We start from the raw sequence: 13,083 nt of genomic DNA, 5'->3' as shown, positions 1-13,083 counted from the left end.
AAACTGGGACGTGAGTCAAATGCGCTGAGATCTGCCAGACAGCTGTTGGAAACAGTACAAGAGCTCTCCATACTTCTTAACTCTTTCGGCGCCAAAACGCCTTTGGGTAACTTCACGTTTTAAAAATAGAAGCTAAACTGAACTACTGTTGGATCAAATAGATGGCCAAACAGACAAAAATGAGTTTTTTAACTGGGGTTCTAGCATGTTTTTTTAATGTTTCTTTATTGTTTGTTTTTGCATTGTATTATTTGATGTCAAGATTTTTGGAATGTTTCATTTATGAAAAATGTTTTTTTTTGTAAAATTTTTATTTATTCAAAGTTTTAAGCAGAAAAAAGGGAGGAGAAAAGAAGGTAAGAAAAAGAAAGAGGAGAGAATAAAGGAACAGGCGACATCCCGCCATAAATCCCCACACAGGGGGTGCTAGAGAACGGTGCTGCAGAAAAAAAACCAAAATTACATAAAGGGAGACGGCAATCAGCGTTGTCAGACGCAGTGCAAATGTCAGTGTTTGCCAATCTCCATCAATGGGAGGGAGCACCAACGTCTCAGCAAACAGTCCAAAGTTCTCAAAAGCAGGTGGTGTCCCAGCCAGGATCACTATCATATAAGAAGGCCGTGCAATCCGTCTTCACATGCAAAGTTTGTCGCAACCAAAAGTAGATCAACAACCCCAATCCAACAACCCACCCACCCCCACTTCCCCCCTACCCCCCACCCTGTCCCCGGTGGTGGCGACCATCATGCACTCAAATAACGTCATTCAAGCAGGTGGTTAAATTTGGAAGAGATGTAATGCACGAAGAGCTGAGGGGCAAACCGCAGATGGCAAACCTCGAGACAAAAACCTAACCAAGGGTCCCCAGTTGAACATGAAGTTTTTAAAATTCCCCAGGAAAATATCTGACAATCTTTCCATACTTAGTAGTCGCCACAGCTGTGCGTGCCATAAAGAGATAGCCGGAGCTGTTGGGCTTTTCCAAGCGGCTGCCAAAGTCATTTTGGCCGCTCCCAGGCACAGCCATATAATGCGTTTATCGGCCCTAGTTTGGTGTTCCAACAGCGGGTCTCTAAGCCCCAACAGGACATACTCCATTGAATCCGGAATTGGATAGCCCATCACATCCCTGATGTGGGATAGGATCTCGGACCAGAATGGTCAGATGGTGGGACAGTCCCACCAGATGCGGCGGAAGTCACCCAGCAGACCGCAGCCACGCCAGCACTTATCTGAGGTCGTCGGAAATATCCGATGTAACTTAGATGGATATAGATAACAGTCAAATATAAGCTTCAGATGAGCCTCCCTAAGATCTGTTGAGTGATTATGTGCTGCTACATCTCGCCAAAGGCCCCTCCACTCATTGTCAGAAATGTCCCTACCCAGTGTGGTCTCCCAGTGGTCCATGTATCGAGGTCGGGGGGACACCGTGGTGTCTAGTAACATCCCATAAATGAAGGAAATCGTTCCCTTCATGGTGGACGTGCGAAGAATAAAGGCCTCAAACTTCGTCAATGGTCTAGTAGCGGCATCCACCACTCTAGGTGACGTTGCCCAGTGTAGGAGTTGGAGATGCCGAAAGCGCTCAGTGGGCAGAACCCCATAATCCCGCATACAGTTATGGAAGGTAAGAGGCGCCGTACCATGAAACAGGTGAGTGAGGGCTCTGCAACCACCCTCTCTCCAGACACCAAAGGGTCCATCCGTCAGGGCCAGAGGAAAGGCCGGGTTGAAATGGATGGGAGTAAATGGGGACGGGAAGGTGGTCCACCGGTCGTCGCCACTGACCGTGTCCCAGACCTTCAACACCGTGCTGGTGGGGGTGCTAATATACGCATTTCTGGGTCGGTCCGCCTTAGGTTTCCAGGCCAGGTCCCAGATGGATCTCCCGGCCACACTCCGATCCATATGGAGCCAGTGCTTCTCTGAGAGCTGTTGGGACCATTCCACCAGTACTCTTAATTGGGCCGCCTTATAATACAAGTGCATGTCTGGGAACCCCACCCCCCCTTCCATTCGTGGACGTCGAAGCACTGCATAGGAAAGTCGCGCCCGGCCGCCTTGCCATACAAATTTCAACATCAAGGTCTTTAGTCGATGGAAATAGTCCAACTCCACCGGAATGGGCAATGCCTGGAAGAGATACAAAAGTTTCGGTAGGAGGACCATTTTAAGCGCATGAATCCTACCCAACCACGAGATGTACTTCGGCTTCCATCTCTCCAGTTCCGCGCGTATCGCCGTTAGCATCGGGGGATAGTTGGCCTGGAACAGTGCGCCTAGGGTAGAGGTCAGTCTCACGCCCAAATATAACAAGGACGAAGTCGACCATGATAGTGGTGTTAGCGCTTGAATCCGGTGCACCTCTTCTGGAGGTAGTGTTAGGTTCAGAATATACTATTTGTCGAAATTGACTTTAAATCCTGCCACCGTCTCAAATTCCGAGAGCACCGTATGAACATAGGGTAACGATAGTGCCGGATCCCTAAGCGAAAGTAACACGTCGTACGCGAAGAGCGGAATCTTATGTTGTTCACCTGAGAAGGGGAGGCCCAAGATTTGTTCGTTCTCCCGAATCGCTAGGGCCAACGGTTCAATGCTTAAAGCAAAGAGAAGTAGGGAGAGCGGGCATCCCTGACGTGTTCCGGGGGAATGGTGGAAACTCCCGGATCTATGGCCATTAATCAGCACCCGAGAGGTGGGGTTGTTATAATTAGCCTCAAGCATTCTTATGAAGTGGGGTGAAAAACCGAAGGCCTTCAGTGTGCGATGTAAAAATCTCCAATCGACGCGATCAAAGGCTTTCTCCGCGTCGAGCCCGACTAATACCGCCGGTATGCGAAATCTATTAGCCTTCTCGATTAGATGGATCACTCGCCTCAAGTTGTCATGAGTTTGCTGGCCTTTTATAAACCCGGACTGGTCCGGGTGGACGAGGGCCGGCATCAAATCCTGTAACCTACCAGCAAGAATAGAAGAATACAACTTAGCGTCCAGATTAAGGAGCGCTATCGGGCGATAAGACGTGCATTTGGTAAGGTCCTTCCCCGGTTTGGGGAGGATGGTAATCAGAGCCTCGGCCATAGTTTCAGAGGTTCTCCCATCAGACGCCATTGTATTAAAGAGGGAAACCAGGTGATCGTAGAGGTCCGACGCAAACGTCTTGTAGAACAAGGCCGTGTAACCGTCAGGGCCCGGGGCCTTGTGGAGTTTCAGAGCCTTAATGGCGTCGAATACCTCCTCTCTAGTGATGGGGGAAGACAGCAAGTCATTCCATTCCCTGGAAACCTGTGGTATAGGGAGACCATTCAAGAACGCAGATTGGGCATCCGAGTCAAGGGCGTCGCTCGAATAAAGATCTGCATAAAAGCGGCCAAAAAGGGCTGCTTTGTCCGCATCCCTGTGCCGAACAGAGCCCGTATGGTCCTGTATACCCCCAATATAATCCTTCTCGCGTTTATCATGAAGCTGCCGGGCCAGGTGTCGCCCCACCTTGTTCCCCTGGGAGTAGGAAACGCGTCGGATGCGCAGGAGGGTAAAGTCAGCCCGGTTGTTGTAGTGGGCTTTCAATTTTCCTCTCACCGCTGTTAGTGGTCGGAGGGTCACCCTAGAGGGGTTTGACTTGTGCGCCTGTTCCAAAGCAGCGAGTTCCATCTCCAGGGCCTCCCTCCCTAGCTTGTTGAGGTTCGCATTGAGGGCGAGGCATGTACCCCGTATTGAGGCCTTGCATGCATCCCACGTGGTATATACTGATGTATCAGAGGGAGGGTTAAGAGCAAAAAACTCTCTCATGGCCCTTCGCAGCTCTTTACAAGACACCTCATCCCGCACCAACGCTGCTGGGAAGTACCACTTCCGACAACCGTCCCCCCCCACGGACCAATGCAACCCAAAAACTACCAGGCTATGGTCAGATACTGAGAGTGGGAAAATACTAGCAATTTGGACATCCCCCTGAGGGCCTGGCTAATAAAAATATGGTCTATACGAGAGTACGAGCGATGGACATGAGAGAAAAATTTATAATCCTTGGTCTGAGGGTGTAAGAAGCGCCAGCTGTCCACCAACCCCAATTCGCCTATTTGCCGTTGCGTTTCTTCCGTAAAGATCCCAGAGTCTGCCCTGCGCGCCCCCGAACTATCCATATACCTGTCCCACACCATATTGAAGCCCCCCAATAGGAACAAGTGCCCTTCTACAAAGTCCCCAATCTTGTCCATCAGGCCTTGTAAAAAAACATTCTGTCCAGCATTAGGAGCATAAACCACCACAAACGTACATTGTCGGCCATATAATGACCCCTTCACCATTAGCCAACGACCCTCCTTATCGCTACTCACCCCCAGAGGCTGAAAGTGGAGAGACGCCCGGAACAGGAGGGCCACCCCCCTATGCTTGGTGGATGCTGATGCCCTATAAATAAGGGGGAAGTGTCTATGTCGGAGCCTTAGTTCATCTTTCCTAGCTAAGTGGGTTTCCTGGAGGGACACTACATCAAGATGATGATCAGATAGGTACTTCCAGAGTTTCTGGCGCTTTTGCGGGGAGTTGAAACCCTTCACATTCCAGGTACCTATACTAACAGGCATAATGATGGTGGGAGACTCCGCTCTGTGTGCTTAGTAGGATGATCAGAGCCCAGATCTCGGTCACACCCTGGGCCAAACCCACCTCCCAACCACCTCCTCCAATCTTCAGAGCCCCCCTTCCCTCCAGCAATTCCACATCATCGGGCCTCCCAGAGCCAGGCAGACAAGATGATCCGCAGAGCACCGCATATTGAAAACACTCGGACATAGACGCCAATAACAATGTCCCAAGCACCCCCTGCCCATGAGGAACAGGACACACCCCTTCCCAGAGCTCCAGACAACCCCCATCCATGCAAACATCAGAAAATGTGTACTTCTCAGTACGGTTCCAGATAACGATTGCAATGGAGAACACCACTAGTGCAAACAATACCTCACACACACATTTGTCGGGCGCCACCACTCTCCCCTCCCTCCTTGCCCCAAACCCCAACACCCCCTCTGCACCCCCTGCCCCCGAAAACCCCCACCTTCCACCCCTCCCCTGCAACCAAAAACCCATAAGGCATAACTCAAGAAACTGAACCTGAACAGAGTACTCAGCAGTTCCAATGGACCATAATTCACAAGGCCCTCATCGGACTGGAATCGGGGTGGGGGCACCAACTCAGGGACCCCCAGGGCCACGGTCCGGGGTGTCTTCTCCAAAAGTACAATAGTACCCCGGGACCTTAGGGCCAGAGTCCCTCCGGCGCCAAACCTTCAGAAAATCTGGGGTCACGCTGCTCCAGAACTTTGTTGGGAATCTGCTACTGTGGCCGAGGCCACCGATACCACCGCATCACCCCTTTCCTGCAAGCTAGCAGCGCGATCCGGTCGCCGCCGGTTCGGGGACGAACCAATTCTATGCCAGGAGGAAGACCGGTGTCGTCTCCTCGATGGTGAGGAACGTGTCGCTTGGGTGGGAGGAACGTCCTCCAGCCCCAGAAGATCCTTTGCCACCTGCAGGGAGTGAATTTGCGCCAGCCTATTTTGCCATCGAAATATGATACGGAAGGGGTGCCCCCAGGAGTACGAAATGTTGCGTTCCCGCAGGAAGGAGGTTACAGGGCGGAATTCCCTCCTCTTCTGAAGCGTCGACGTTGCCAAATCCTGGTAGAGCTGTGGACGGTGGTCCCTGAATTGCAAGGAAGTGATGGCTCTAGCCTTTCGCAGGATGCGCTCCTTCACCTGAAAGTCATGCACACAAACGAGGATGTCCGGAGGGGGACCCCCTCCCCTTCTAGGCAAGCCGACTCTATGTACCCTATCCATTTTAATTTCTTGCACATCTTCCTCGTCCAAAATCTGTAAGAACAGGGCTTGGACATATCCACGGAGGTCCCCAGCTTCTCCGTCCCATGGGACCGCCCTAATGCGAATGTTGTTCCTCCGGGAACGATTCTCTAAGTCCTCTGTGTGAGTCTGCAGATCCAAATTCTGTTCAGTAAGACGGATGATGTCTTGTTGTAGTTGGTGCACGTCGTTCGCTACACTCAGATCGTGATCGTCCAGCGTCGCTACACGTTCACCAATTCCATCTACCTCTCTCCACACTTCCCGGAGATCCGATGCCAACTGGGCGCGGAGCTCAGAGATGTCCTCTTTAATAGAGGTGAATAGCTCAGTCATAAAGGCCTTGGTAGCGGGCGCTTCATCATCCGATTGCTTGGACGAACCACTGGCCCCGGGGGAGGCCGGCTGCTGCGAGGACTTAGAGGTGCCGTCCTTTCCCGGCCTTCCCTTACGAAGCGTGGTGAACATCATGGAGTTCCGGCTGTGGCACGGGACCAGGGTTGTCGCTCACTCCCCAGGAACAAGGGGCGCTCAGGTGCAGCGCAAGACCTCACTAGGTCTCCAGTTTCGGCCTCCGCGTAACTGCGCCACAGTCAATGGCTGCCCAGCCAAGATGGCATCGTAAAAGCTTCCCGCCAGGAGGTGTCTTCCAAAGTCAATGTAGTGATACGTGCGTCCGGTAGCCCAAGGCAGCAGAATGCGCTGCGCCTGATCTTGGGTCCTCCGCTACTGTAGATCGGGGCCCCCGTACTCCTCTCAAGGCTATGGCACAGCCTCAGTCGGAGGAATAAACCAGGCTAGTTCTTCAGTCCGCAAGGCGATGTAGGCCGTACCGCTACTGTGGGCCTCGGCGTGTCTCTGGCCTCCGACCCCCCCAGCACCTCTCTTCCAGGGAACCAAACACCGTGTCTCGGCTCCAGACAGCAGGCAATCCGACCAGAAGGCCCCGAGGCTGTGGCAGTCTGCTTACCGCGGAGCTCCGCGGCGTCCCCAGGACCCGGGTCCGTTCTCACTCCAGACCGGTGCTCTCAGGTCAGGGCCTACTCCCTCGTCAACAGCCGTTTCACGCTGCGGTCAGGGCATCAGAGATCCCAAAGTTGCTCTGCAGTAGGGCCGTCCCCCTCCTCCAGCGGCCGCAACCAGCTCCACCGGCGCACTCCTCTAATGGCCGCTCCCAGCCGTTCTCAGCTCCTCCGGTAGCCGATGGCACTCTCCACGTGGTCGGCCGGCTACCAACTCCCCACAGCTGACTGCAACAAAGCGCCCCAAACCGCCAGGACTTCCTCGATGGCGTGCCGCAGAACTGGCGGGCTTTATGGAAGGCAGATGAACCCCGCGGCTCCGCGACACCGCGCCCAGTCGGCGCCAGGTGCCTCCGCACTCAAGGGCCGGCCTTCTTCTCACGCAAGTCCGGTGCTTACAAGGACGGAAGTCGCCTCTCCTCCAACGGCGTTTTCTGACCTCCCGCAGCCCCGCCGGCAGCGCCGGACCGCTCCACTCGATGTCAGTGGCCTCTGCAGGTGACTGGAGGTCGGTCAGCACCCTGTGGACGATGCTATACAAAGCTAAGCTGGTCGGGTGCCGGAGGGACTCGAAAGTGCGTCTTACTCCGACGCCATCTTGGCCACACCCCATGAAAAATGTTTTTATATATTGACTGTATACATACTTTTGGGACATTTCCGAAATGTTAAAAAGAGAGATAATTTACATTAATAAAACAGTGTAGGCATTACATTTCAGTCTGAGAGTATATTTGTAATCTGGATTTGTATATTCAGCACAGTGGTATGAATCAGTTGTATGGTGAGGTTATTGAGGAGAGTATGTAAAAAGTGACTGACTTTATTTCAATCCCAGCAAAAAAGCTAATCGCACGCTCACCCTCAATGAAGAGCCGCTTGAGCGGGTCAAAACATTTTATTATCCTGGGATTAGGATACCTGACCAACTCAAGTGGAAACCCCACATTGAAAAAATGGCCCTTAACCACAAACGGGTCGTGGGTGCTATAAGCAGGGAACATAGATCTTCAGTTTCTAGACCTATAGACCCTGCTCTAGAGATCTATTCAGCAAAAGCAGTAGGCAGTGCACTGTGCGGGGCTGAGCTCTGGTGTTTTAGCAATGTTGACCTGCGATCAATGGCTGAAAACCAATTTTATAAAGAGCTGTTGTCCATCCCCAGGAGTTTCCCTAGCAAGCCCATTCAATACGATTTTGGACGCAGATCTATCAAAGACCTTATAATTCTGCGTCCGCTTCTTTATTGGGCTCGCCTGTGGCGCACACCGGAGCTAGAGAGCTACGAAGACGGCCTCAAAGAAATCATGAGCTTGCAGGGGTCACATAAAATAGCCTGGCTTTCCAAATTAAAGGAACTCCTGTTGGCCATCGGCCTTTGGGTGGCATGGGAGTCCGGTGCTTTATTTTCCAAACTAGAAGTCAAGCGGGCTTACTGGCGGTGGGTCGACGCCCAGGAATCTAGAGCGGATAACTTGGGCAGGCTCACCGATGAGTTCTGATTGCACAAAACTGTTCCCTTTCTTGAACCCTACCTGGACGTTATTAGAAAACCAAAACACAGGGCTTTGTATGTACAATTTAGAATAGGAACCTTACCAGTCCGCGAACGCACCTCAAAATGGAAACCCCCTTTCCAGACGCCTGCCACCTGCCCACACTGCAGCACCGAACTGGAAACTATCCCACATGTTTTCTTCGTCTGCAGTGCCTACAACAAGCCTAGATCTAAATGGTTAAAATCTGTTTGCCTCCTTCTCAAGACTAGATGTTATGCCCCAGCTCTAAGAATCCTGCAATCTGATTCTAACACAGTACTGGCGTGTGGGGTCGCCAAATTTCTTAGTTGGGCGTGGGTGATCAGATGTAAAGCTATGTGATGAACCCTCTTCCAGGCAATCCTTGGCTTCCTGTTTCTTATAAACTCAAAGCTGTAAACTGTTTAATACTGTTTTAAACTGTCTATTTAATTATTTATTGAGTGTTTTTAATATTATGAATTGTATTTTAACTGTTATGTGCTTTTAAGATATTATCCTATCGAAATAAAGCTCTGTACTTGTACTAGACTGAGTGAAAGTAGGTAAGGTTTTTTCCAGGGATGTTCTAATTTGTTTAGTAAACTGAACTACTACTGCCTGAGAACGGCAGGGGCATAGGCTGCAGATTTGGGGACACCACAATATCTAAATTCTTGTATTTAACACCCCGCCCCGCCCGGGAAGGTTTGACCTCCATGCGAAAGAAGAAGCGCGGTGCTACGGCCCAACAGTGGTAACCCCAGGACTCACGGGAACCCGCCCCCACCGCCCTTGATGGAAGTCCAGGCTCGGACCCGTGACCGCCACGGCAAGGCTGGTGTGGACCGACAGACGCTCTGTCCCCAGGGGTTGTCTCTCTCTCTGCCGGACAGACAGTCTCACCCATGGGCAGGGAGCGAGGCGCAGCGGTCCCACCCAGGAATGGGCCGGGAAACCCCCTGGGCCTCTCCCGGGAGCAGGCACCCCGCCACCAGCTCACGCATGGGGCGGGCGCGGTTCGCTGCAGTCACGCCCCATGGGCGTCTTCCTGGAACCAGAAGAGGAAACCGAAAGTGAAAGGGAAAGGCCGTGCGCTGGACTGTGAGCCCGGAGCGGCACCGGGGCAGAGACAAACAAGAGACGCCCCAGGCAGAGAGGGAGCAGGCGGTGAGTGACACCCTGAGCTGAGCGTGAAGGAGCCCCAAGGGAGGGGTGAGCGACACCTCGGGGGCGCTGATCGGGAGGGAGAGGAGCTGAGTGACACCCTGAGTTGAGAGTGAGGAAGCAGGGGGTGAGCCCCAAGGAAGGGTGAGCAACACCCCGGGTGGCTGATGGGGAGGGGGAAGAGCTGAGTGACACCCTGAGTTGAGAGTGAGGAAGCAGGGGGTGAGCCCCAAGGGAGGGTGAGCTACACCCCGGGTGGCTGATGGGGAGGGGGAAGAGCTGAGTGACACCCTGAGTTGAGAGTGAGGAAGCAGGGGGTGAGCCCCAAGGGAGGGGTGAGCGACACCCGAGAGGGTGGGGTGGCTTAGTGACACCCCTGGGAGGGGGGAACTGAGTGTGAGGGGGCCTCAGTGACACCCCTGAGTTGAGAGTGAGGAAGCAGGAGGTGGGTGAGACCCCAAGGGAGGTATTCAGAGACACCCAAAATGGGGTTACGAGCCGTGCTATTGAGGGGAGCAGGTGACTCCCCAGGAAAGGGGGGAAGGGGTGAGGGGGAGGTGAGCAGCTCCAGAAGTTAGGATCCAAACCGAGACAGTGAAGGAGCAGGCGTTGGGTGAGTTCCATGGGGAGTGTGTGAGCCCAGAGTCAGAGACCAGGGAGTGAGTGGGGCCCCTGGTGTCTAATGCACTTTTATTTACAGAGATCTGTTTTCAAAAAAACAGGTCAGAGGATTGAATTATTCTATAATTGCTCACCTGTCCCTGCTGCGCAGCGCGTCGCTTATAGACCGTATTTATGTGAGCAAATGGGTTTGCTGGGCGTTTCTCCAATTATAAAAGAATAGGAACTTACTTCTGTTTTAATCTTTTCTGAGTCCTAAAACAGTCCTTGGTTTCCTTAGTGCTCAGTTACAGTCCTCTTTAAGTGCAGCATAGGTTAGTCCAAGAAACGTCACCAAAATGTGGTACACAAACAAGGATGCGTAGTCCAGGTGTAGTGGAAGATCCTTCTTTATTGACAGGTAGTTAGGTGGCAGGTTACAAGATAGTAAGTTACAGGGAGAAACCCCACCAGGAAAGAGCTACCAGCTCCTCAGCCTCAGATGACCAAGTGACAATCTTTACACAGGGAGGCACACTAACATTCCATCATGTCACAGGACATTCTCATAAAGTGGTAGAGAGGGAAAACACATAGAACCATTTACCACATCCTTCTTTAAAAACCGTGTGTCCTCACCCCAATCGGCTTCAAATTATATTCTACATCTCCAATTGGGGCTCCCCTTTCTGAGTGACACCATAAGAATGGCCCTGGTCCTCTTGTGGCTATCCATTTGGCAAAGAACTAGGGTAGACTTGACACAAACCATTATAGGAGAATGCTGTAACCTGGATTATTACAAAAGAATTGGGTGGCTAAATCCTGTAGAAACTGTATTGAAGGCTATAGGAATGAAAAAACTCTTTCAGGACCCTGACTCCTGTAAGGGGGTCACCAAGAAACGGTTAAAAGATCTATATTCCCAAAGAGCAGAATACACCCGCAGGGAAAAAAAACAGATCCATCATTCTACTATTGTGTATGACTTGGTCCCAATAATACCAGGAGATGGTTTCCATTACTTAGCACAGATAAACAACACCCAGCGCAGATTTATTCTACTGCGCTTCAGATTAAACATGATCCCGTCACTCATGGGATATCCACAAAAAGAAGTACAGGCTAGCGGATATCGATCCCCTGTAACAACCTTGCGGCGCAGACAGATCTGCATATCCTACTATTTTGTCAAAAATATTCTGAGGCAAGGAAGTTGTTTATGCTGCCAATTCTGAGGCATCATAATTTCAGGCAATGTCGGGTCGCAATGTATATTTAAAAGCCCTACGTGACCCTTTCGTCTGTTTCCGTGTTGCCTCATATCTATGGGCCTGCCTCAGGAAGAGGAGAAGGGTGGGCACAGTTTCTAGCAGCACCCTGTAACCTTATTATGAACTGCTTTTTCTATTTTAACCGATGTTAAAGGTTTTAATTGGACCACAGCAACATGTGTTTAATAATGTTTTAATTAATGTATATATGAATATTTATTGATCTGGATATTTTTTTTATACGTATTCTTCTGCTTTTATGATCTGTTTACAATGATCGAATAAAGCTGTGTGAAATTAAAAAATGTGACATAATTCAGTAAGTCTAGCAGAGATGTGTCAGTATCCTGGAAGGGGGCTCCTTTTGACATTTATCTGCTCTTACTCAGGACACCTCTTGGTCAGTGCTGCTCTTGAAGTGTGACCTTGGTAGATTCCTGCACTCGTGAAGTGTGACCCTTGTATATTCATGCACTCGTGAAGTGTGACCCTTGTAGATTCCTGAACTCGTGTAGTGTGACCCTTGTAGATTCCTGCACTCTGGAAGTGTGACCTTGGTAGATTCCTGCACTCGTGAAGTGTGTCCCTTGTATATTCATGCACTCATGAAGTGTGACCCTTGTATATTCATGCACTCGTGAAGTGTGACCCTTGTAGATTCCTGAACTCGTATAGTGTGACCCTTGTAGATTCCTGCACTCGGGAAGTGTGACCTTGGTAGATTCCTGCACTCGTGAAGTGTGACCCTTGTAGATTCCTGCACTCGTGAAGTGTGACCCTTGTAGATTCCTGCTCTCGTGAAATGTGACCCTTGTAGATTCCTGCCCATGTGAAGTTGTGACCCTTGTAGATTCCTGCCCTTGTGAAGTGTGACCTTGGTAGATTCCTGCTCTTGTGAATTGTGACCTTGGTAGATTTCTGCTCTTGTGAAGTGTGACCTTGATAGAGTCCTGCTCTTGTGAAGTATGACCTTGATAGATTCCAGCTCTTGTGAAGTGTGTCCTTGGTAGATTCCTGCTCTCGTGAAGTGTGGCCCTTGTAGATTCCTGTTTTGGATGTAGAGGATTATCAGAGCCTCCCGCGGGTATTGTTCGCACAGTGAAACACTCTTTTTAGTAAGTCTGGGTGCTGCTAACTGCCCCCAGTGTCAGCACTCTACACTAGGACACAGCTGTGGACTAATACTGGTCCAACAATAGCAGCAGGTACATAATCTGGTAGCTTCATAGACTCTTCCAGCAGTGATGGAGAGAGGGAGGTGAACTGAGCACGAGGGAAGAGGAACACTCAGTGGGAGGTGAGGGAGACTCCATGGAATCCCCAGATGAGGGGAGTAGTCGAGAATAAGGGCGCACATGGCCAGTCTGCAGGGAGCCAACTGAAATCACTACTTTGTAGTTGGGATGGGAGCAGGTTATATTTTTTGTCACCTACAGTGTGGTCGTGACCATTGCAGGAAGTGATGTCACACGAGGAAGTGCCGGCGTGTGACGTTTGCCACTTCCCTCAATAATGTATCCACAAGACCAAGACAAGTCACTTGTGAGCCGCGGCTCCCCTCAACTCAAATAGCCCACTTCTAAAGATGGCAAGAGAATTTTAGGCAGTTCTCATTAAGGGCCCGTTAATTAG

The 13,083-nt window shown here is 51.1% G+C and overlaps 1 protein-coding gene across 4 annotated transcripts in view; it reads left to right on the top strand.

Moving 5' to 3' along the window:
• The first annotated feature begins 9,414 nt into the window (after window positions 1-9,414).
• Window positions 9,415-13,083, top strand: part of LOC147706552 (guanylate-binding protein 2-like) — a 161,001-nt gene continuing 157,332 nt past the window's right edge. For 2 of the 4 annotated variants that reach the window (XM_086933022.1, XM_086933020.1), the window contains exon 1: window positions 9,445-9,580. The gene's annotated coding sequence lies outside the window, so the exon portion shown is untranslated. Of the gene's footprint in view, window positions 9,722-13,083 lie in introns of all 4 variants that reach the window. The other 2 variants (XM_086933023.1, XM_086933021.1) reach the window with 2 other exon arrangements.

Source organism: Lissotriton vulgaris, chromosome 7, assembly GCF_964263255.1.
Source record: "Lissotriton vulgaris chromosome 7, aLisVul1.2, whole genome shotgun sequence".
Classification (NCBI taxonomy): domain Eukaryota; kingdom Metazoa; phylum Chordata; class Amphibia; order Caudata; family Salamandridae; genus Lissotriton; species Lissotriton vulgaris.
This window is presented reverse-complemented; position numbering and strand designations above follow the sequence as displayed.